Raw genomic sequence first — 26,418 nt, forward strand, 5'->3', positions numbered from 1 at the left:
GTGCCTAAGTACTAAGCCGCTATACCCCCTCCCTCACTCACTCTCTCTCTCTCTCTCTCTCTCTCTCTCTCTCTCTCTCTCTCTCATTCCCTTTCCTCTTCATCATTACTCCCAAGCATCCATCTCTCTTGGATGAAAAATTTGTTATGGTGGTGTGTTGTTTGCGTCCTAGCCGCTGAAGCTAGGTGGTGCCCCCTGTTTGCTTTACCATGACAGGCTCGAGGCGCGCCATTCGGTCCCCGGTGTTTGAGAGGCCATCGGGGGTTCGGGGTTCGCTTTGCTCCCATCATTTGGTGCCCCCACTGAGGATCTTTTCATGAAACCCTTCAGTTTACAAGACTGAAACCCCTAAACTATTGTGAATGGATGAATGGCTAGCAGGATTTGCTAATTGGACGACAGAAGAAGAAGAGCTCCAAGCACAACTAGACGAACTTCGCATCTCCATCGAAGCTCGAGTGCCAGGCGTAACGGTAATCGATTTGCAGTGGGAGAGTCAACTAACACGCCAAACCCAGTGGATATACATAGGCCAAGTGCCAAGAAGAAGAAGGAGAAGGTCGAAACCATGTCCGCAACCTACAACCAACCCACAACAACAAAATGGAAGGAGCTCTGCACAATAGAGAATCAACACTGTTCTACTTTGAGAATCGGGTAACTCAAGTCACCGAGGTAATTATCACAGTCAGTTTTCAAGTCGCACCTGATGCTGCAGCACAGATAACGGAATCATTGGCTCACACTCTCACTAGAGAAACTAGGGATCTACTGAGTTTGTTTCAGGAAAGAACTCCACCCTCTCCCACAAGCTTGGACAGTGACTAAGCACCTCTAAGCTTCACATGAATCAGTGAAACCTACCTCAAGACAGATCACACATACCAACACGTGTACGCTCAATCAAGGTAATACTGGACTTGCAGGCTCACTACCAACACGTCATTGACACAATGTTGGGTGGGGAGCGGTTTTTTGAGGTTCTGGCATCAGATCAGCCATTTGTCTTACCTTTGGTACAAGGCAATGTACCGTTTGAAGTTTTAATCTATGTCCTAGTATAAGAGGGTATACACGCCTCCTTGTAAAGAAGAAAAAAACTTTTGCAAGTTAAGCAGTGTGTCTTTCTAGCTCTCTCTCAGTAATCATGGAAAGTGTAGCATTTCCAACATTTAAAGGAAAGAAGGGGGAGGATTTGGTAACAGACTTCCTAGATGACTTTGAAGTAGCATGTGTAGTGAGCAACAAAAATACGGATGAATCCCGGGTTAGAATCTTTAAGCATATCATGAAGCTAGAAGCTAGATCATGGTACAATGCACTTCCACAAGCAACCAAGGATGACTGGGAACCCTTAAAAACCGCTTTTAAGAGGCGCTTTGGGGGAGGTACCACTTCAGAAAAGTTGTGGGACAAGTTGAGAGACTTGAAGCAGGAGGGTCTTTTAGAATATGCCACCTATGAGTCCAAATTTGTGGATTTGTGGGAACGGTGGGTTGAGTCACTGGCAAGGGGGGAAGCCGCACCCGATTTCCTAAAAAAAGATCGGTTCATGCATGGCTTATGGCCGCTTCTCAAGGAGAAGGTGAAAGGTAGATTCCCGGCTACGTACGAGTTAGCCGTTGAGATTGCTCGCCTTAAGGACAAGAAGCTGCGAATGAAAGCCAAAGAAACCAAGTCAACAGAAGCAGGAACATCGCGTCAACTAGCAACTACGACAACCACCATACCACCACCACCGGCTCTTGGGGTAAGAGATGACCAACAAGATATGTTGGCCCATATTACTGACCAACTGCAGAATTTGTCTGTCCACTTAATACAGCAAGGGAGGAGTCAAGAAAGAGATCAAGACCCTGGAAGAGCACGACGACAAAACAGGGAGTATGATTGCTACAACTGCGGAGAAGACGGTCACGATATGTACTACTGTCCCAAACCACAACAAAACTATAATAGAGGAGGTAGGAGGAACCAATTATCACCCCCTAGAGAAAGAACACCCCCACCCCGAGCACCACCCCCACCAACACAAATTCTACGACCACCCCAGACACCACTACAAGCATCCATTCCACCTCTTCCACCAGCCCCACCACCTGATCGCCCTGTAAACATCATAAGGCTAGAAGAGAAAGGAAAAGCCGTAGTAGTGGATCCACCCAGAGCAAAGGAGAGGGACAAGGGTAAAGAGAAGGTAACCTTTTTAGAACCACTTGAGGCCATGACTGTGAAAAGAGCTAGGAGGGAGAAAGCTACACAATCAGATGATGAGAGAAGCATGAGAGGAGAAACTAGCAAGAGGCCATCCAGGCCACGATGGAAATTGGGCATCACCGACTTCCAGCTAGGGGAAAGTTCTAAGCCCTATGATCTAACATTGGATGTGGCAGAGCAAGGACCGAAGATAACATGGCCACATCTGCTACATCTTGTACCTAAAGTAAGGCGACAATGGTCTAAAATGGTAAGTACAAGACGCTCCAAAACAAAGGTAGCCGGAGCAATTTCAGGTTGCAACATGGACGACATCCTTCCAATTGTTGACGTAAACATAAAAGGAAAGAGGGTTGGAAACACCTACATTGATGGAGGTGCACAAATCTGTGTAATGAGCGAAGCTATGATGCTTCAATTAGGGCTCGAGGTTGACAGGCCTTCTCCATGCAAGGCAAAGATGGCAAACAACGCAAAAGTAAAGTGTGTGGGTGTGGTAAGTGCCATGAAAATAAAAGCTTTCAACACTAAGGTAGAGGTAGATGTTTTTGTAATGCCTACTAAGGGGGAGGGCTATCCACTAATTTTGAGAAGGCCATGGTTGATGGCCATGAAGGCAAAACACGACTGGGGTACTGGCCTTCTACGCATGACCCGTAAGAAAGGGGAGACAATCTACTACGACATGAGGATTGGCAAGCAGAAGCAAATGAATTTGGAAACATCGGCAGATGAAACCACTAGCGAATCTTCCAGTTCTGAGGAGGAGACCACATCCACTGACGAAAGTGACAGTTCCATTGATGTGATGGGTATCATTATGAAGGATCCTCAAAGGGTAAGCAAAACTGGTGATCCATCACCAAAAGGGAAACCCAATGAAGAGGAGAGCAAATCACCTGGCCTAGGAGGAAGTAGGTTGAAGGGTATGTTGTCTACGGAATTAACACTTGAGGAGAAAGATAGTTTTTTGCAAATGTTGATGGGATTTCCTAACATGTTCATTGACAACTATGAAAGAATCACAGGCATTACAGTGGTTGAACATCATATTAAGCTGAAGGAAGGGGTAAAACCAGTTGTGCAAAAGCTACGACGACTGGGGGTCATACAAGAAAAGGCACTCTTGGCCGAGGTAAGGAAACTGCTAGAGGCGGGATTCATCTATCCTGTAGAAAACTCAGAATGGATGTCACCCGTAGTGGTGACTCCTAAAAAGAATGGTAAGTGGAGGGTATGTGTTGACTACAAACCACTAAATGCAGCTACAAAGAGAGACCACTTTCCTCTCCCTTTCTTGGATGAAATTCTGAATGAAGTAGCGGGTTTTGAATGCTATACCATTTGTGATGGTTATTCAGGATACTTTCAAATATGCATAGCCTTGGAAGATCAGCTAAAAATCACTTTTATCACGCCATGTGGTTGTTTTGCATACAGGGTTATGCCATTTGGTCTCACAAATGCACCTGCCACATTCCAAAGATATGTCACATATGTTTTTTAACCGTTCTTTGGAACATCCATAAGAGTGTTCATTGATGATTTTTGTATATATAGCTCCCATATTTCACATTTAGAAAAGGTAACTGAAGGTTTGGCCAGGTTGCAGAGCCTAGCCGGGCAATTAAATGTGGATAAATGCCACATTGGGGAGAGTAAAGTCATTCTACTAGGCCATGAAATTTCAGCAAAAGATATCAACGCCGACCCAAGTAAGGTGTCCGCACTGATAGCCCTACCTTCACCAACGACCGCACGTCAACTGGTCTCTTTTCTACAGAAGGTGAGGTACTTAAGTAGATTCATACATCTACTATCACAACTTGTTCTACCACTGCAACAACTCACTCAAAGATCAACTTTCACTTAGGACGAGGAAAGCGAACATCACTACAACAAGGTAAAGGAGGTCTTAGCCACTCTGCCAACTATCTCACCACCTAAGTGGGATGAAAAATTCTATGTCACCTCAAGTGTTGGTGATGAATCATTGGGGGCTGTGCTACTCCAAAAGGATACAACGACATCTTTCATGAGGCCAATCTACTTCTCTAGTCGAATGATGACAGCAGGAGAGAAAGGTTTCACCCATGTGGAACACTTAGTCCTAGATCTTAGATTTGCAACTACAAAGTTTAGGTCATATTTGCTGCCTAAGCAATTTGTGATTCTAACCACGGATGAAATATTTCCCTATGTTGTACAACACATGGATGTGTCTGCTAGAATTACTAAATGGCTAGTTCGTCTGCAAGAGTTTGACTACACGGTACAGGTAGAAAGCACGACAAGGGCAAGTTTGGGGGGACTCATGACCTACCAAGTCTTTGAAGGGAAGGAGAAGCAATCTAAGGGAGGAGAAGTCTGATTACCTCCAGTACCACCGATGGTAGAAGGAGCATACTCTCTCTACTTTGATGGAGCCTACAAGCGAGCGTCTGACAAAGCAGCTGCAGGCGTAGTGGTCTTTGATGACAAAGGGACAAAGGTATTTTCGTTGGGCCAATTGTTAGATTCACATTCTAACAATGAAGTTGAGTATGCAAGACTAACCAAGGGTCTACAATGGTGCGTCTCACAAGGTGTACAACGCCTTAATGTATTTGGGGATGCTCTACTTCTGGTAAGGCAAGTAAATGGAGCATGGACATGCAAGAATCCTAGTTTAAGGACTCACTTAAGTGGTGTAAAAACCTTGTTGGGTAAGTTTGAAGAAGTTCAAATACACCATATCCCAAGGGCTCAAAACCAAGAAGCAGATGCCCTAGCAAGTGAAAGACTACAGGAAGTGGTGGTTGGAGCAATAAAGCTAAAGCCCCTTCTATTTCAAGGCAGTGATGCCTTGCCTGACATCATGCATTTTTTGGAAACAGGAGAATGCCCATCAGAGTTAACAAAGGGACAGAAGCAATGGCTGACGCGGAAGGCCACAAGGTATCGACTCATCAATGATGGTTTGTACTGTAAGGGTAAGGACCAAATACTCAGGAAGGTCCCTCTCTCTCAGGAAATTACGGGAGTAATTGCTAGCTGTCACAACGGGGTTTGTGGTGGTCACTTTGCCGTAGACATAACAAGTAGGAAAATCTTGCAAGCAGGCTTCATATGGCCTAGCCTCAACCGTGATGTACACCACTGGTGAAAAACATGTAAGTTGTGTCAAAAGGCCGGCACTAGATCACTTATGCCTGAACCACAGACACCTATTCTCTCATATGGACCATTTGAAAAATGGGGTATCGACGCCATTGGGCCATTACCTAGGGCCAACTCAAGAAAATTCTACATTATCATGGGGGTCGACTACATGACTAGATGGGCAGAGGCTACAGCCACCACTAGAATCACAACAGTAGAGGTAGCTAAATTTATCTACGAGCACATATGTTGTAGGTTTGGCACACCTTTAGAGATCATCTCTGATAGAGGGCCAGGTTTCAGAGCAGACTTGGTAGGCAAATTAATGCAGAAACTGGGCATTACAAAGAGGCACTCTTCACCATATTACCCTCAATGTAATGGCCTAGTTGAAAAGGTAAATGGAATGGTTTCTAAAATTATTACCAAGCAGGTAAACAATCATCCTAGAGACTGGGATAAGTATCTACTACCAGCTTTATGGGCCTACATAACTTCATTTCGTACATCCTTGGGATTCACACTGTATCATCTAGTATTTGGTAAGGAAGCAATCTTGCCCATTGAAGTGCAACTACAAAGTCTCAGAGTAATGGCAAGCAAACTTCAACAACCCAACATGCATTTGAGAGATCACATCATCAACTTGGAAAGACTGCAGCTGGACAGAGAAGAAGCAATAAATTATTATGCAGCACAAGCAGAGCATAGACGGCTTAGCTTTAACGAGCATCTCCGGAAAAAAGAATTGAAGAAAGGAATGTTGGTGCTCCGCTACGACAATCGCTTCGACACGCGCAAGGATAAGAAACTCCTGGTCCGATGGGAAGGCCCTTTCATCATTAGGAAAAAAGTATGCCAATGGAAGCTACCAGCTTATGGAGGCTGATGGAAAACTTCATAAAACCAGGGTAAATGGTTGGCGACTTAAACCTTATTTTCTTCGATTTGACCAAGCTCCACCAATTGACATTCCAGATGAGGACACACCATCAGCCGCTACCTCCGATGATAATGATCAAACAGATGAGCTAGAGACATGAATGCCTCTAGCCAAAAGGGGAGGGCTAATGATGGGGGCTTTTCACAAGACAAGCTCCCATACCCCTCTTTTCTCGTCCCCACCCCATGAAAACCCCCTCTTAAGGAGGGAGTGATAAAAGGCATTGAAAAAAAGTAAGGAAAAAATAAAGTATGATTATGTAAATATATGAGAAAGGTAAAATAGGCCACCTCATGCCTGCGGGGCAGCCCATCCCCACCTTGCCTCCTTTTTCTTCACTGTTGCCCCGCCGTGTGTCCCTTTTCCTCTCCTCCACTCAAAAGGTCAACCCCTCTCTCTTCTCCCTGTCCTTTCTCCTTTATCTCTCCCCTCAAGCTACCCCACCTCTCACCAATAATGCATTCTAACTCACCAATAATGCACCCTAACTCACATGCAACTTACCCTATCTTCCAAAATAGTATACCCCACCCCCCCTTTCTCTCTCCTATCATATCCCATGACCCAAATACCCCCCTCTCTCTCTCTAAAGGGCGCCATGTCTCTTGTCTTGTAGCTAAATAACCTCCCCCACACTCACACACACTCAGTTTCATTGAGAAAAGGTGCCCACAGACCCATCCCCACCCGGTGGTTACCTGATTTTTCTTGTGTTCACACACATTTGCACACAGATTCACCTCTAAACACACTCCCCTCTCTCCCCTCTTGTAATTACTTTATTCTCCATGTCACCTCTCACTTTTTTTTCATCAACCCATCTCTCTCTCTTAGTCTCTCTCTCATGAGACTGCTGTTCTAGCACATATACACACAGCCAGACAAGTGGGGCCCACAGTCACATGGCCTATGTAAATAATGATTTCTTCATTTCTAAATTCTAGAATTTCTCCCCCCTCCTCCCCTATATAAAGAGGGGTCACCATCACACTAAACATACACACAACATCACCAAAGAGAACACTATGCACTGTGTGTGCCTAGTGCACACACACACACACACACACCCACACACCGCAATCACCATGCTCGTCTTGAGCATGACCTCTACACCCTTGGGCTATGGAAGATGAAGGGAAACTAAATGAAGGATGATGGCCATAACCCTCGTGCGAGTCTTCGCCATCAACTCCCACCTATCCGCCATGTGCTCTACCACTCTCTCCCTTGTCATTCCCCTACCCTATGCTCCCCATTTCATCGCCTTGTTCTCTAAATAAAGCTTGAGGTTTTGTGAGTATGTTTTCTTGCAATGTTTTGCCCATGTGAGGTGTGTGGAATCGCCACCTAGTCTTGTGTTTGGAGTGAGCTTGTGTATGTGTGAAGGGTGTGCGGATTCGCCATCCTTTTGTGGTGCCTAAGTACTAAGCCGCTATACCCCCTCCCTCACTCTCTCTCTCTCTCTCTCTCTCTCTCTCTCTCTCACTCACTTGATCTCATTCCCTTTCCTCTTTATCATTACTCTCAAGCATCCATCTCTCTTGGATGAAAACTTTGTTATGGTGGTGTGTTGTTTGCATCCTAACCGCTGAAGCTAGGTGGTGCCCCCTGTTTGCTTTACCATGACAGGCTCGAGGCGCGCCATTCGGTCCCTGGTGTTTTAGAGGCCATCGGGGGTTCGGGGTTTGCTTTGCTCCCGTCAGAGGAACAAGGGAAGAAAAAGGCAAGAAAGAGCTCACCCTCTTCTCCATCTTCATACTCTTCCTCTTTTGAAGAAAGTGATGGTGCAGCTCTTGAACCACCTAAAAGAAGAGGCCATAGGAAATTCTATGCACCCTGGAAGAGGTCATCCAAGCTAAAAAAAGTTCAAAGAGGGAGGAAAGAACATCTCTTTCCTTACCTATGATGGCACTTTTGGTGCTACGGACAAAGTCTTGGCCTTTATCCAACAATTTGATGCGGGGTTTGGAGATGAGGGCTTCACGGAGTCCTCTAAGCTACACCATGTAGCTATGCATTTTCAAAAATCTGCCAGGCAATGGTGGTCTAGACTACAAGCAAACAATGAAGCTCCATGAACGTGGAAAGTTTTAAGAGCTTCCATCATGAAGCAGTTTTTGGCTACCGATGCCAAAGACAAAGTACTCACCGAATGGCGAAGCTTGACGCTCTCTCCCTACGAATCTATTCACAAATATGTAGACAAGTTTTGGATTTTACATCTCAAAGCCACTGTCTTCAAAAAGATGGATTTTGGAGAGCAAAAACAACAATTTTGTGTGGGTTTAACTAAGGATATGGTGGAGTATGTTAACTCCCAAAGGCCACTCACCATATTTGTGGTCATACACCATACCATGGTGGCTTCACAAATCAGTTTCCAACAAGGGTCTAAGAGAAATCTTAAGCCCATAGAAAACAAGGACTGTAACGAGCCTAAGGGGAAGGACAATGTCCAAAAGTCTCCTAAAGGCAACCCCAACAACAACAAAGCTAAGGAGAATGGGAGTCTATAAAGGCAAAAGTAAACTCTCTCCTGAAGAGCTAGAGTGTTATAAAAAAGATAACTATTTTTTCAAGCGCGGGGAGCAAGGGCATGCCTATCGTGCTTGCCCCCATAAGAATACACGTAATGAACCTCCTAGAGCTACCTTGGTCAAAATTCAAGAAGAGGATGCTCATCACAAAGGATCTCCTCTACGCCATGCTTGGGGAAAGGTAAGAGAACATGATTCTTTTATTCTCTTTGATCCTGGTTCTACTCACAATTTCATATCCAAAGATTTGGCCACCAAGCTAGGCATCCAGGCCTATGAGATGGGAGATGTCCTACTTGCCAATGATGGTGCTTTCAAGGGGCAAGAAGACTCAATCACTCCCTTAATTGGGAAATTGAGGCTCCATGTCCAAATCTATGTGGACAAGGAGGATTTCTTTATCTCTCCTCTCAAGCACGAGGATGTATTCCTAGGGGCACCATTGTTTGATTGCATATCTGCCAATGTTAAATTCCCTGAAAGGAAAATCTACTTTAGTTTTAGGAAAAAAGATATGTACATAAATGCTAATGAGTTGGTTAGTACCATACCTCTTGTACGTAAGCAAGATTTCAATAAGTCAATAAAGAGCTCTATTTCAGTGTACATGATTTTTGTTAAAGATTCTCAAAATGAACCTACTGCTTTAGCAAAAGAAAATATAAATAATCAAAAGGAATTAGAGTTATCCAATTTACTCAAGGGGTTTCAAGATATTTTTTTTTAATGATATCCCTTGTGAACTACCTCCCAAACGAGGCAATGAAGACCATGCAATTGAACTTCTTCTAGGAAGTTCCCCACCTAATAAACCTCCTTATAGAGTTTCCCAAGCTCAACAAGAGGAGATTATGTGACAAGTGCATGAGTTAGTTGAGAAAGGCATGGTTAAGCCTAGCTCATCTCCATTTTGTTCACCCGTGTTATTAGTGCAAAAGAAAGACGACACATATTGTATGTGTGTCGACTATATAGACCTAAATAGGATCACTATCAAGAATAGGTTTTCCGTTCCACGGGTAGAAGGCCTATTTGATAAGCTACAAGGGTCGACCTATTTCAGGAGGATTGACCTAAAAGTGGCTACCATCAAATAAGGATAGTTGGTCAAGACATTGTAAAGACCGCATTTCGCACTACGTTTGGTCTTTATGAGTACATTGTCATGCCTTTTGACTTGACCAATGCACCAGCCACATTTAACCACTTGATAGAGAAGCTATTCAGGCCTCACTGAACCTTTACTGGGGTGATCTTTGATGATATAATAATCTAATCTAATTCATTAGACGAACACAAGCAACACCTCCAGGTAATATTTCAAGTTTTATGAGAGAATAAACTTTATATTAATTGAAAGAAAAGTGAATTTTTCTTACAAGAGATTCGGTATTTAGGTCACATTATCTTTCAAGATGGCATCCAAATGGATCCATGAAAGCTAGAGGTAATTAAAGGATGGCCTAATCCAAGGAATTGACATGAAGTAAGAAGCTCTATAGGTATGTGTCCATACTATAGATGCTTCATAGAAAAGTTCTCACAAATTGTGGGACCATTACATGACCTAACAAAGAAAAACTTTAGGTATACATGGTCCACAAAGGAGAACAATGCTTTCGAAAAGCTTAAAGAGAAGCTTATCTCTCAACCTGTGCTTACACTACCGGATCTCTCAAAGCCATTTGAGGTCCAATGCAACGCTTGTGGTGATTGCCTTTGGAGCTGTTTTTCTCCAAGAAGGGCACACCATAGCCTATGAAAGTCAAAGGCTAGACCCTGTTGAGCAAGCATGAATGATCATAAATTCCTGCAACAAAAATTCAATCATGTCATTGAGGAAATGCGTGCCTTGATCACTCACAATTTAGATCGAAAGACCAGAGCACGTGAAAACGTTCTTGTACAAGAATTGTGATGTGGTGCAAGCATCATTTTGTTGGGTTTCCTTAGCCTCAACCCACTGGGTCAGATAATCCGTTTCCACAATAATGTATTGAGCATGTACTCTACATGTCGGTGGAGAGATAGGTCCCACAAAGTCTAATCCCCACTTGGCAAAAGCGCGTGCTCCCATCATTCATCTATGAGAAGGAACTATTAGCAGATTTACATGCTCTAGACTCGTGGAAGCACTATTTATTGGGGACTCCTTTCATTCTGCGGACGGATCATCAAAGCCTTAAGTACTTCATGACGCAGACCAAGCTGTCCGAAAAACAAATGGGGTGGGAATTTATTTTTTTTGCAATTTCATTTTCATATTGCTCACATTGCTGGCAAGCGTAATCAAGTAGCCGATGCACTCTTAAGACGACCGAGAGTGAATGCGGTTTCCATAGAAACTCACAATGATCTATCTTCTGTGATAGATGAGTACGCTATTGATCCCGATTTTAGAGATGTGATTTCAGCCCTTCAACTAGGGAAGAAAGAAGAACAATTTACCCTACAATATGGTTATCTTCTCTATGGCAACATTACTAACTCACTATGTGAGAAAGTAATATATGAATCTCATGCTCCTCCTCATGCGGGGCATAGGGGGATTCAGTCTACCCTCAAAGGGATAGAAACATATTTCTATTGGCCTGCCATGAAAGCTAACATTCAAGAGTATGTTTCAAAATGCGTGATATGCCAAAAGGCAAAGTTTGATAGAGGGAAGAAACCTAGATTTCTTCAACCTTTGCCAATCCCTAATTCACCAAGGGAGAGCATATCCATGGATTTTATCTTTGGATTTCCCAATTCTATCCATGGGAATACAAGAATATGGATGGTAGTAGATAGGTTTAGCAAACAAGCACATTTCATACCTGTCAAAAATTCTATCAAAGCCCATCAAATGGCAACCCTCTTTATATCACAAATCTTCAAATACCATGGCTTGTCAATGTCTATAGTGTTGGATAGAGATTCTAGAATGACCAGTAATTTTTGGAAGGGTCTCTTTGAGAATTTAGGTACAAGGCTAAAATCCTCTTTGGACTATCATCCCCAAACAGATGGCCAAAGTGAAATATCTAACCTAACCATTCTTGATCTACTAAAGCTTACGTCAAAGAAGTAGATCAAAATTCCCAATGGGAGAAGTACTTATCCTTAGTGCAATATGCTTACAATAACACTGTACATACTTCCATGGGAAAAGCGCCTTTTGAGGTGATAGAGGGAAGATAAAAAATCCCCCTACTACTACATAGAAGATCTTTGCTTCATATGAATATAGTCAAGACCTGCAAGAATATTTTCAAAAGATTAAGGATGCTATATCAATCTCATAGCAAAGGCAAAAGGCTGCTGCTGTGATAAGCACAAAAGATCCCTAGCCTTTAAACAAAATGATTGGGTCTTGCTTAAGTTTCCCAAGGTGCGATTAAGGCACACAACGAGAAAGACACAACAAGCAAGACAACGAGCAAGGTGCGATTAAGGCACACAACGAGCAAGAATCCTACGAGACACACAACGATTAAGGCAATCAACGAGCAAGAATCCTACGAGACACCAAAAGTACTAAGCTAAGTTAGCCAAAAGGTACTATTGTCCCTTCCAGATTCTTTCACCAACAGGTGTTGTAGCATAAGAAAGGAAAAAGAAAGAATCCGAGTGTTTGTTCTCAGAAAAAGAACCCAATCCAGCCTGTACCAGGTTCAACATTCCCAGCCTGACCACTGTGCTGTGAATCAATAGAAAGGAGTATGCATAAGTACAAAGACATACTCATGATATTTGCAGTAGCATAGTCACCCGGCCTAAGTCAGAGGTCAGTAAAGGTTTGTGATTATACATACAACCCAAACCCAAGCTTGTTTTTGTTACCATCCATCTAGAAATAAACCAGTAAGTTAGTCTATATTCTAGTTTACTACTGAAAAAATGTGAGATAATAGAGCTGTGTTACATATTTCCAAGAGCACTCTCAAATACCATACGTATCTTACCGTTTACTGCAACCCAGTTTCAAGGTAAAGTCCTTTTTAGAAACCTCAATAGTTTTGAAGGATTTCTATTATCACAGATAATAGACAGAGCCTGCTGTAAGAAAGATAAGAAAAACTAGAGGTTGTCTGCTGCCTGTTAGATATCCATAACCATACCAAATTCAGACCACATATGGAAGTCATATTACGTCGCAGTTCAATAATCTATTAGCCCCACTAGTGTCCAGTCAGATATTTCAGAGTTTATGCAATCAAACAGATAGTGTTAGTGTTTTTTTTAAAAAAAATCTATTTTTAGCATGCTGTCCTGAATCAGTTATGATGACCAACAAAGTTATTTCGAAATATACAGTTATGTAACCCGAGAAAAGATAAGAATCTACAGTCGGATGTTAGTGCCAGGAACCAAACCAACCCGTAATCAGATTATAGCAGGTTTAACCTTTCTACCCACTTGAAGTGTTATGAGCCATCAGAGGAGTTAGTGTAGGTAACTAATCATCGTATTCTGACCATTTTTAGCAGTATAGAGCTAGACAGCTATATCCAGTCAAACAACTTATTGAGGACAATGTTTATGTGTGAGTCAGGAAAACAAGCCATGGCAAGGCTTTGTACTGTGAGAAAGAAAGGCCAACCCAAGAACAAATATATAAAAGCCCTTTAAAGATTCTGCCAACTGCAGACCCATACCAAAGCCCGTTACTTCTATACAGACAAACCATTAGTGATTAGCTCTGATAATACAAAACAGTTAGTTAAAACCAACCGTATCTAAGCTTTCTACTCAAGTACCTTGTAGAATTATCTCTTTCAAAATCTCTACCATACCAGTAATGCCAAACCAAATATGATGTGCATCTTACCTCAGAAGGTTCAGCAACTGCCTTTTTGTGAGGAGCCATCAGTGGTGGTTGTAATATGCTTGTGGGCAATACAAAAAAAGTACGCAGCAAACAAGAAGTACATAGCAAAAAATTGAATGAAAGCTAAGTGAGCCTGAGGCTCACCTTTTATAGCCAGGTAGGTTACCCTCCTCCTCACATAGTAAGATACACCCTATTGAGTCCGTGTCAGACATGGTGGAGCAGAAAGAAACCGACGCAGTGAGCAACCGCCACTCGATATTGTGGGACCACCAAGTCAGAGCATGGACCAGCCACATAAAATGGTCGGAGAAGCGTTGTTGCAAGCGTTGTTTGTACTGCAAAACAGAAATTCTGTTTTGGCAAGTTGGCTTTTGCCACTTATAGACAAAGCCATAGTTAGACAAGCCTGATTTTTTTTTTATTTATACCAAAATCCCTTGGTAAGTCATAACTAGGTTAGTTTAGGTTGCCTAGCTAAGGTTGGCAAGGGGTCCTATCATAGAGTATCTAGGAAATTAGAGTTAGTGATATTGAGCTTGTTGTGACCATAGGGAGTTCATATAGTGAACAATGTGTAAAGAGAGAGAGAGAGAGAGAGAGAGAGAGAGAGAGAGAGAGAGAGAGAGAGAGAGAGAGAGAGAGAGAGAGAGAGAGGTTTTGTGAAATTGTGTGCATTGGTGGTCTATGCGATAGAAGCTATGCGGATGTTGTGAGTGTTGATTCATGAAGGGTATGTGTGTTTGGTCTTGGTGAGCGCATTGATTTGTGTGCAAATGGTGGTTTGTTGCTGGTGCAAATGTGTTGTTTGAAGGTGTTTTCTGAGAGGATGGGGTTGTTGTGAATACCTTGGGCTATAGAGAGGCATTTTTGTGTGTGTGTTGGGTGTGTTCCCCATTCCCCCTCTGCGGCGTAGGTTCAATAGTGGGGTTATTTTGTCACATTTTTGTAAGGTGTTGAAAAAATGATTTTGAAAAATAAAACAAATTAAATAGAAAAAGGGTCCCTTTTATTGGTGGAAAATTCATAGCTAAGGGATTTTATATATATTCCTTGAATGCACACGATATATAGGCTCTATATATAGTGACCCCCTTGAGGATCCTTTGAGATAATTTAGAATTCATCAAGCTCAAATTAATAATTGGGAGGAGAAAATAAAGCTGCTTGGAATGATTGACTTAAAAAATGAAGGAATGGACTACCAGCTAAGAAATGCCTATAAGCTTCTAAGTTCCATGTGCTATTTTGGTGGGCATTTAAAGTAGGTTTTGGTGTGTTATCGTTACAAAAATGCCCTGTCTTGATTGTATGTAGTTGCTAGGTCCTTAAGTACATAACATTGATGAATTAAAAGCTCAGGCCGTCCACTAGGAAATATGTAAGATAGCAAGTGCAAACAAAATAAGGTATTTATGATTAGGTGCATTTACAAAAAAATGTGCCTACATAAAGGGTTTTTTAATTGACAAAGTGAACATTTTCATACATAAGGGCCAGTCCTTTTACAAAAATGCATACAGAAGGAGTACATATAATGCTTCATAATATAGAGGTAAAGGATTATTTAAATACCTCTTGTTTGTACATGCTATATGAAATTTTTACATAGCGGACTCCCATAGATTAAAAGAAAGGGCTTCTCATAGCTAGTTGGATGTTGTCACTTCCTACATTTTGATCTCTGGCTTGTGTATGTGTCGACTATAAGCTATCTCCTTAGCTGATTGAAAATATTTTGTAGAGCTAAGCATTGCATCTTGATTGGATTACTACATATGTTAGCGGGTCATCGCAATCAGACATCTATAGCATAGCTATCTGGCACTAACATAATGTTAATACTCAAGGAAGTAACTCAGATGGGGCACACAGACTCTGTGAGGGTGTCAAACTCAAGAAGTGAACCTAGTGAACTAATCTATCAACACAACCATCAAACCATCGTGACTCTCTAATTTGGGAAATTTGCCTATGTCCTATCGCACCGCTCTAGGTCATCGTGCCATTTTGTAGCAAGAGGTGAGAAGCATCTCAATCGATTCCATGGAGAGAATTCACAGGGGAATTAATAGCATCAAGAGAATTACCATCAGCCTGCATTATGAGAAGACAAATGTTGAGGACCATAAAAGCTTTGAAGATCAGCACTACTCCACTTATACTAAAGACTCTAATAATACAGTAGAAGAATAATAGAGTAGAAGAAGACGCAGAGGACTTTGAATCAGATGTGGATGAGGAGAACGAGATGAAGAGTGGAAGTAGTGCCATTTCCAAAGCAACATCGTGATGATGGTGAATTCTACCAAGAGGAACATAAGGTCAAGCTTGATTTTACAATTTCTTGCTGCATCTTGCATGAAGATGCTCACAACATGAATAAATTAGAATATCATGGCTCAAAAAAATCAAGTGAAGCTAGAATAGGAACCATTTGATGTTGTCTTGGAGATGGCTACAAGCAATCCTTCTGAATCGATGTGGACTTGGAAATTTTTGCAACCAACATGCTGCCCTCCCATGCTTTAAATTAGCACGTATCTCTGATGGAGTCATGAAGATGTCAACCTCCACCTAGACAACATGTGCATGAACTTTTGAATTGTTTGTTGAACAAAGCCTTTATCCTATCATTAAAAAAGGTTTGGGAGCTTCCTCCTCATTAAGGCTTCACTGGTAAGTTCTTGACATTGGAATGCGATTACTTTGAGGCATATGTTTTTATTTTCTATTTTATTTTAGTTTCTTCCTTGGATTTTGGTTTCTTAAAAGGTTGAAACTATGATTTATGATTTCTTGAAAAGTTTTGCAGAGCTTCCACTACTCCAACAACTAAGGGTCAAATGCTTAAGTGTGTAGGCCATGCGTAACAATAGGATGAACCCACACACTCACATAACTCATGCAACTAGAGATACGTATGGTACAAAGCAGTCCACATGATTCTATCAAGAAGAGTCCAATAAGAGAGTGTAGATTTCACTTGTCTAAGTGGCCTCCATCTTTGCTAAGAAAAGCAATGAGTCTACTCCTTGGTGACTGCACTTAAAAGAAGAGAGCATTCGAAGGAATAGATGAACTCACTCTTAAAACCTTCTTGATGGGGGAAATAATTCTATCTTTTGGTATTGGGATGATCTAGGCCATAGGTTGCACTACCTATATAGCTAAACCTAACCCAAGATTGAAACTAGCTAATGTCATTACCAACCCTTCTTTATTGTAAGGGTTGTTCATGAACATTGTGCAGCTTCTTATGATAGAACCAACAACACTTAATTCCATGTTTCATTTGTTCACACTTTTTCTTGAATTGATCGATACTTACCATTGTTCCTTTAGAGAGCTCATTAATGAGGTTTTCCAAGAGGGTTCTAAGTTAAGAGAAGCCAATTGATAGGCACCATTATTCCTTCTTCTTTGCCTACAATAGTCCAATTGGCAAACTCTTGCAACCATTCATCCATGTGCAACTCCCTTCACCATTGAGCTTATGAACTTGTCATAAAATCTAATATCTAACTATACCCAAATGATTATCATATTAAAGTGATCACTTAATCTGAGAGAATAACAGGAACAAGAAATAGAATATAGATATGTGCTTTAGATGCATCTCAGCATGAGATATAATGGAATTGGCCTATTTAACTTGAGAATAGCGGAAAGTAATGAGAGTACTTTTGAGAAATAACTTTGTGAGCATAACGGGTGAACATAATTGAAGATAGCAACATAATCATAGCAATTAGTTACCTTGACATGAACAATACTTTTGCAAGAGAGAGAATTTAGAGAACACGACAACAGTTGAGGACCGGATTTATGTGGAGCCGGTCCCCCCTCCAATAGGCATTTGTATTATGATTTCTCCCATTAAGAGAGACTTGTTACAATACAGTCTTTGTGGACCTAGGTGATGCAATGAAGATGGAAAGCTTCATGAATCACAAACATAACATAAAATTGAAGAAAGATTTATCTATCCCAAGCCTCAGTCCCAAGACCTCAAACACCTTCGAAGGTGGAGAGAGCTAGCAGGGAATGAGGGTAGGGAAGAGGAAGAAGAAACATTTCGTAGGAGAAAGAATTAGTTCCTCACTTATCATAACTCTTGTTGCTAGCATACATAATAGCATAGTAATGAAAAAGAAGGAGATGGAAAGCTTAAGCATTGAAGCATGGCTCTTGGTTGGATTTGCACTCCATAGCCAAGAGTGTTGGTGTAGGTTCTCAACCTCTACTTGCTTGGAGAAGGAGAGGGAGATCTTGCACTTTTCATAGCACACAATGAGAGTGTTTGTGAGTGTGTGTGGGTGAGTATACCCCCTAAGCATCCCCCTAGCTTGCTTGGGTCGACCCCCCCTTGTAGCTCATGCTTGAAGCTCATTGGACCCCTCCAGGCCTAGCCAATCATGAGGAGGAGGCATTACAAGCAGTAGGGGTAGCCTTGAGACAAGTGTTCCCCCTTTCCCCTTTGAGAGAGACTTCTAGATAAATGCTAAATCAATTAATTAAATCTCCTAAATTACTATTGGACCCCTTGGGTGGCCAACGAATAGGCTTCAGGCATCTCATGAAGGTAAGATAGGTAGGGGCCTGACATGTGTCCCTGCTGCCTCTTCAAGCTTGGGCCTTCCTTGTGTGTGTGAGTGTGTGTTCTCTCTCTAGACCCTAGGAAAAGGGCTCGCCCCCCTCTTTGTAGAGATCCTTTTGACTTTTGGTGCTCAAGCACCTTAGTCATCAAGCATGATTAAGCACTTGGACTAGGGGGTATTCCCACAAGCATCTCAGGCAAGCTTGTCAAAGCACCTCAAGTACCTTAATCATGTAGCAAGTCAAGCACCTCAAGCATGTAGCAGATCAACCACCTCAAGCACCTTAATCAAGCACCTAAAGCACGACAAGCACCTCAAGCATGACAAGCACCTCGACGGGTTCCCGCCTCAAGCTCAGCCCTAGCTTACCTAAGGTCAAAGGACTTTTACACACATTATTGGAGGTCTTTAATGAAGCTAACCCTAAGGTCTTATGCTCCATTGGTTAGCATTTCTTTGATAGACCATCTCTCATTTGGGCCCCTTTACCATTGGCCCCGTGTTGAGATAAATCTATAAGCACATATCTATATCTTAACACTTGTTCCCGTTTATTCTCCCACATTAAGTGATCAATTTAATATGAGAAAATCATTTGGGTTGGTTAGATATTAGATTTTATGACATTACCTCTCTCTTGAAATCATAGTCGTCCTCGACTATGAGGTAGAAGAGATAAAGCCTTAGTCATTAGTCAATCTTACTTAGCGGGTAGAGGATCCCTTTTTACCCTACGACATCTTTCCAAGATGGATGACTAATCCATTTGGTGCTTGGGAGACATAGCTTCCGCAAGCATGTCTGCTCTTTAGTCCATTTCATTCTCCCAAAGTAGAGTGACAAATTCTACTTGGTGTTTGAGAGACGTCGTCATCACAAACATGATTCTAAGCATGCATACTAGTTAAATTTGTGTACAATTAAAAAGAGGACTAGTCTTATAAGACAAAAACATGAGTCATTTAAAAGAAATTTGTACATTTGCTTACTCTAATGTAGCATTGTAAGCATTGACATGGTTCATACTATCCTTAAGCTGTACTCCTTGCATCCATCTAGCATCTTCAAAAGGATAATTTTTGAACTTAATAAGATACTGTCGGATAATCTTACCATGTCGTAGTACCTTGTCTTAATGCCGAAGGACAGCTTCGGGTTGTAGCAGCTCTTCTTGGTCTTCAACTTCGGGAGGGTCTTCAATAATTGGTTCAGTTGGTGGCTCTCCTTTGTAGGGCTTAAGTAGGCTTACATGGAAGGCATTGTGTATGAGCCAATGGTTGGGAAACTTGAGTTGATAAGCCATCTCATTGATGGGCTTCAAGATTTGGAAAGGACCATAGTATCTTTTTGCTAGTTTAGCATAATACTTTTGATGGCCCGTAGGAATTTTGCCTGTCGTTTGCCTTAGCCGAGCCTTAGGAAACTTGAGTAAGACCCAATCATTTTCTTTGAATATTAAAGCTCTTCTGTGCTTATCAGCAGCAGCTTTTGCCTTTGTTGAGAGATGGATATAGCCTCCCTAATCTTTTGAAAAGATTCTTGTAGGTCACGGCTATACTCATCGGTGTAGCAAGGGACTTTTAGGTCTTCCCTCAATGATCTCAAAAGGTTCTTTTCCTGTAGAAGTATGTACAGTATTATTGTTGGCATACTCTACAAGAGGTAAATACTTTTCCCATTGTGAGCATTGATCTACTTCGGTAACATAAGTCTTGAGTAGATCGAGTATCGTAAGATTGGCTATCTCACTTTGGCCATCCGTTTGTGGGTGATAGGCCGAAGAGAAATTCAATCTTGTTCCTAGATTTTCAAAGAGACCTTTCTAGAAATTACTGGTCATTCTAGGATCTCTATCTGACACGATGGATGTGGGTAATCCATGGTGCTTGAAAATCTGAGATATGAAGAGAGTTGCCATTTGATGTGCCTTAATAGTCTTTTTGACAGGAATAAAATGTGCTTGCTTGCTAAACCTGTCGACTATTGTCCATATTCCTGTATTCCCATGGATAGACTTGGGTAATCCAAAGATGAAATCCATGGATATACTCTACCATGGTGAATTTGGAATAGGCAATGGCTGGAGTAATCCAGGTGGCTTCCCTCTATCATACTTGGTCTTTTGGCATACTACGCATTTTGATACATACTCTTGTATGTCCACTTTCATGGTAGGCCAATAGAAGTACGTCTCTACTCCTCGGAGAGTAGGTTAAATACCTCTATGCCCCGCATATGGAGGAGCATGGGATTCATACATAACTTTCTCACGAAGGGAATGGGTAACACATAGCCTATTTCCGTGGAGAAGATAACCATCCTGCAAGGTGAATGGTTCCTCTTTCTTCCCCAAAGCAAGGGCTGACATTATGTCTCTAAAATCAGGTTCAGTAGCATACTCATCTATCATAGAAGATAGATCATTGTGAGTAGCTATAGACACCGCATTAACTTTGGGTCGTCGTGAAAGTGCATCAGCAACTTGATTGTGCTTACCAGCTATGTGAGCAATATGGAAATTAAATTGCGAAAGAAAATTTGCCCACCTCATTTGTTTGTCGGAAAGCTTGGTTTGCGTCATGAAATACTTGAGACTTTGGTGGTCGGTTCGTAGGATAAATGGAGTCCCCAATAGGTAGTGCTTCCATGTGTCTAGGGCATGTAGAACAGCTAAAAGCTCTTTCTCATAAATGCCCAAGACTCGTTCATCAATATTGAGCCTTCGGCTCTCATATTCTATGGCATGCCCTTCTTGAAGCAAAACTGCTCCAAGGCAATCACCACAAGCATCACATTGGATCTCAAATGGCTTTGAGAGATCCGGAAGCACGAGGACTGGTTGGGAAGTAAGCTTCTCTTTGAGCTTTTCAAAAGCATTTTGCTCCTTAGAAGTCCATACAAACTTAACATTCTTCTTAGTTAAGTCGTGTAGTGGTCCTGCTACTTGAGAGAATTTTGCTATGAAGCGTCTATAGTATGTGCACATACCAACAAATCTTCTTAGCTCATGTAGATTTCTTGAGTTAGGCCATGCTTTTATTACCTCTAACTTTGATGGATCCATTTGGATACCATCTTTAGAGATAATATGACCTAGGTATTGAATCTCTTGAAGGAAGAATTCGCTTTTCTTTTGGTTGAGATAAAGCTTGTTCTCCCTCAATGCTTGAAAAATCACTTGGAGATGTTGCTTATGTTCCTCCAAAGACTTGGAGTAGATGATGATATCATCAAAGAACACTCCAGTGAATTTACGATATGGTCTAAAAATTTTCTCCATCAAACGATTGAACGTAGCTGGTGCATTAGTCAAGCCAAAAGGCATGACTAGATATTCATAAAGACCAAACGTTGTGCGAAACGCGGTCTTTAAGATATCTTCATCCACTATCCTTATTTGATGATAGCCACTCTTAAGGTCAATCCTACTGAAGTAGGTAGAGCCTTGTAGCTTATCAAATAGGTCCTCTACCCGAGGTACGGGAAATCTGTTTTTGATAGTGATATGGTTTAGTGCTTGATAGTCCACACACATACGGTATGAACTAGGCCTCACCATCCCTTTGTCTACCAGCTCTTGTACTTGCCTCATGATCTCCTCTTGTTGAGCTTGTGAGACTCGATAAGGAGGCTTGTTAGGTGGTGAGCTTCCAGGAAGGAGCTCAATACGATGGTCATCATCCCCTCATTTTGGAGGTAAGTCCATAGGGATATCATCAATGAACACATCTTGGAATCCTTTTAGAAAATTAGACAAGTCTAACTCTTCTTGATTCCTATCATTTACATTTGATGAAACATTAGTATCTTTTAGAGACTCTTTGACAAAAATCATGTACGAGGAAACTGAGCTCTTCATTGACTTATCAAAAGAAAGAGGATTTACAAGTGGAATAGTGCAACCACGCTCACTAGCATCTATATACATGTTCTTTCCCCTGTAGGTGAAGTAGATTCTCCTTTCAGGGAACTTCATGTTGGCAGCCATGCTATCAAACCTTGGTGCCCCTAGGATAACATCCTGATGTTGGAGAGGAGAGATGAAGAAATCTTCTTTGTCGACATAGCTTTGGACAAGAAGCCTCAACTTCCCAATCAAGGGAGTAACGGAGGCTTGCTGTCCCTTGAAAGCTGCGTCAGCTATTACCATATCTCCCATCTCAAAATCTTGAATGCCCAACTTGGTGGCCAACTCTATTGATATGAAGTTGAGAGTAGAGCCAGGGTCAAACAAGATGAAGGCATCATGCTCTCTTACCTTTCCCCAAGCATAGGAGAGTGATGATCCTTTGCAATGAGAATCCTTTTTTGGAGCTTTGATGGTGGAAGCCCTAGGAGTTTCATTGCGAGTATTCTTCTTGGGGCAAGAACAATAGCCATGTCCTTGCTCCCCACACTTGAAACACTTATGGTCCTTGCGAAAAGCTTCAAGCTCTTCAGGAGAAAGTTTGTTTTTACCTTTGTAAACTCCCTTCTCCTTGGACCGATGATTGTTGTTGTTGTTGGAAGTGACTTGGGAATTATTTTGAGCATTGGTTTTCCCCTTTGCATCATTTTTATCTTTGTTTTCCATGGGCTTGACATTACGTCTAGCCCCCTGATGGAAATTGATGGGTGAAGCAACCATGGTGTGATGGATTACTTCGGTAATCATAGCAGGCCGTTGAGAGTTGATGTATTCGGCCATCTCTTTAGGTAATCCCACACAGAATTGTTGCCTTTGCTAGGTAAAGTCTATCTTTTGAAAGACAGTAGCCTTGAGATGTAAATCCCAAAACTTGTCTACATATTTGTGGATAGACTCATGGGAGAGGATCTTTAAGCTGCGCCATTCGGTAAGCACTTTGTCCTTTGCATCGCTTGCAAGGAATTGATTCATGATGGAAACTCGTAGAGTTTTCCATGTCTTTGGGGCTTCACCATTTCCACAAAGGCTATCCCACCATTGACGAGCTGATTTTTGGAAGTGCATAGCTACATGGCATAGCTTGGAGGACTCTGTGAAGCCCTCATCTCCAAAGGCTGCATCAAATTGTTGGATGAAGGCCAACACTTTGTCGGTAGCACCGAAGGTGCCATCATAGGTGAGAAAACAGATACTCTTTCCTCCCTCCTTGAACTTCTTTTGCTTTTGTGACCTTCGCCATGCAGGAAATGATTTGCGATGTCCTCCTCTCTTGTATTCTCTAGGAGAATAGCCATAACTTTCATCGGAAGAGGAGGAAGGTGAAGAAGAAGGAGAAGAGGGTGACCTCTTCCTAGCCCTTTTCTTCCTTTGTTTCCTCTCTTGCCTTTCAGAGTGATGAGGAGGACTATGGGTTGCTCTTTTCCTCTTGGGAGGAGTAGGCGATCGTCTAGACCGCCTTCTTCATGGAGCCACATCTTCAGAGGAACTTAAACTTTCATTGCTTTCTTGCTCTTTGGATTCCTCCTCTCAAATGGGAGAGAGTCTTCTTTTGGGGGTCTCTTCAAGAGGCCTCCTAAGCTCTCTCTCCTCTTGGAGAGGAAGGGAAATTCCATAAGCATGAAGTTGTTGAGTAACTTCGGCTTGCATAGCAGGGTTGCCCATAGCTTGCTGCAACCTAGTGACGAGATAATTCACAAACATGGGAACATCATCATTAGCACCTTCATGTGAAAAATCAAAGCTATCAATGTTCATTCTACTCTCTTGATTATTGTCAGCCATGTTAACAAAATTTATGTATGTACTTAGTGTATGCTTTGGCAATTCAAAACCTTAGTTGCCACTCCTCTTAGCCTTTGAAAATCGGCTCTTAAGTATCTACACCCACGGCTCGAAGTGATTAATTATAGAGAGTAGAGGAGTAGGTCTATCATAGCAGAGTTGCCAAGGGCTAGCTCCTTTCGGACTTCTTATGGCTCAATAATGGTAAAGCCGTAGGTAAGTCTAAAAAGACTCCATTATTAAGTCCAAAGCTCCCAAGGTGTGCACCATCCCCCACATAGTGGGCTCAACAAAACCGATAATAGATCCCAATTCCACTTACCCTAATATAATTAACAACATCAACCATTTATAGGCTACTTAAGGACCTCTCTTCTTAAGAAAGAAAAGAGAAACCAAATGCTCTAATACCAATGTAATGGCATTGGCCTATTTAACTTGAGAATAGCGGAAATTAATGAGAGTACTTTTGAGAAATAACTTTGTGAGCATAACGGGTGAATATAATTGAAGATAGCAACATAATCATAGCAATTAGTTAACTTGGCATGAACAATACTTTTGCAAGAGAGAGAATTTAGAGAACATGAAAACAGTTGAGGACCGGATTTATGTGGAGCCGGTCCCCCCTCCAATAGGCATTTGTATTATGATTTCTCCCATTAAGAGAGACTTGTTACAATACAGTCTTTGTGTTCCTTGTGACCTAGGTTATGCAATGAAGATGGAAAGCTTCATGCATCACAAACATAACATAAACTTGAAGAAAGCTTTAGCTATCCCAAGACCTCAAACACCTTGGAAGGTGGAGAGAGCTAGCAAGGAATGAGGGTAGGGAAAAGGAAGAAGAAACATTTCGTAGGAGAAAGAATTATTTACTCACTTATCACAACTCTTGTTGCTAGCATACATAATAGCATAGTAATGAAAAAGAAGGAGATGGAAAGCTTAAGCATTGAAGCATGGCTCTTGGTTGGATTTGCACTCCATAGCCAAGAGTATTGGTGTAGGCTCTCAACCTCTACTTTCTTGGAGAAGGAGAGGGAGCTCTTGCACTTTGCATAGCACACAATGAGATTGTTTGTGAGTGTGTGTGGGTGAGTATACCCTCTAAGCATCCCCCTAGCTTTCTTGGGTTGACCCCGCCTTGTAGCTCATGCTTGAAGCTCATTGGACCCCTCTAGGCCTAGCCAATCATGAGGAGGAGGCATTACAAGCAGTAGGGGTAGCCTTGAGACAAGTGTTCCCCCTTTCCCCTTTTAGAGAGAGGGCTAGATAAATTCTAAATCAATTAATTAAATCTCCTAAATTACTATTGGACCCCTTGGGTGGCCAACCAATAGGCTTCAGGGATCTCATGAAGGTAACATAGGTAGGGGCCTGACATGTGTCCCTGTTGCCTCTTCAATCTTGGGCCTTCCTTGTGTGTGTGAGTGTGTGTTCTCTCTCTAGCCCCTAGGAAAAGGGCTCGCCCCCCTCTTTGTAGAGATACTTTTGACTTTTGGTGCTCAAACACCTTAGCCATCAAGCATGTCTAAGCACTTGGACTAGGGGCTATTCCCACAAGCATCTCAGGCAAGCTTGTCAAAGCACCTCAAGTACCTTAATCATGTAGCAAGTCAAGCACCTCAAGCATGTAGCAGATCAAGCACCTCAAGCACCTTAATCACGCACCTCAAGCACGACAAGCACCTCGAGCGAGCTTGGGCCGGGTTCCCGCCTCAAGCTCAACCCTAGCTTACCGAAGGTTAAAGGAATTTTACACACATTATTGGAGGTCTTTAATGAAGCTAACCCTAAGGTCTTATGCTCCATTGGTTAGCCTTGCTCTTTGATAGACCATCTCTCATTTGGGCCCCTTTACCATTGGCCTCGTGTTGAGATAGATCTATAAGCACATATCTATATCTTAACACTTGTTCCCGTTTATTCTCCCACATTAAGTGATCAATTTAATATGAGAAAATCATTTGGGTTGGTTAGATATTAGATTTTATGACACGGGACCAAAGGTAATGGGTCCAAATGGGAGATGGTCTATCAAAGAACAATGTTAATGGAGCTTAAAATACCTTAGGGTTAGTTTCATTAAAGACCTCCAATAGTTAGTGTGAAAAGCCTCGGACCTTAGGTAAGCTAGGGTTGTACTTGAGGTGGGAGCCCAAGCCCAAGCTTGAGGTGCTTTTTGTGCTTGATGACTAAGATGCTTGAGGTTCTTGATGACTGAGGTGACTAAGATGCTTGAGGTTCATGAGGTGCTTGATGACTCAGATGTTTGAGGTGCTTGTTGTGCTTGAAATGCTAGGGTTGTACTTGAGGTGGGAACGCGGCCCAACCTTGAGGGGCTTAAGGGCTGAGCTTGTGGTGGGAACCGGGCCCAAGGTTGAGGGGCTTGAGGTGTCACAAATTCAACAAGGATATCTACAAGGAGGGGCCTCGTAAAGGGTCCAATGAGAATTTAGTTTATTTAATTAAAT

The sequence above is a fragment of the Adiantum capillus-veneris genome, chromosome 3 (genome assembly GCF_014529385.1).
Source record: "Adiantum capillus-veneris isolate H3 chromosome 3, ASM1452938v2, whole genome shotgun sequence".
NCBI classification, from domain to species: Eukaryota; Viridiplantae; Streptophyta; class Polypodiopsida; order Polypodiales; family Pteridaceae; genus Adiantum; species Adiantum capillus-veneris.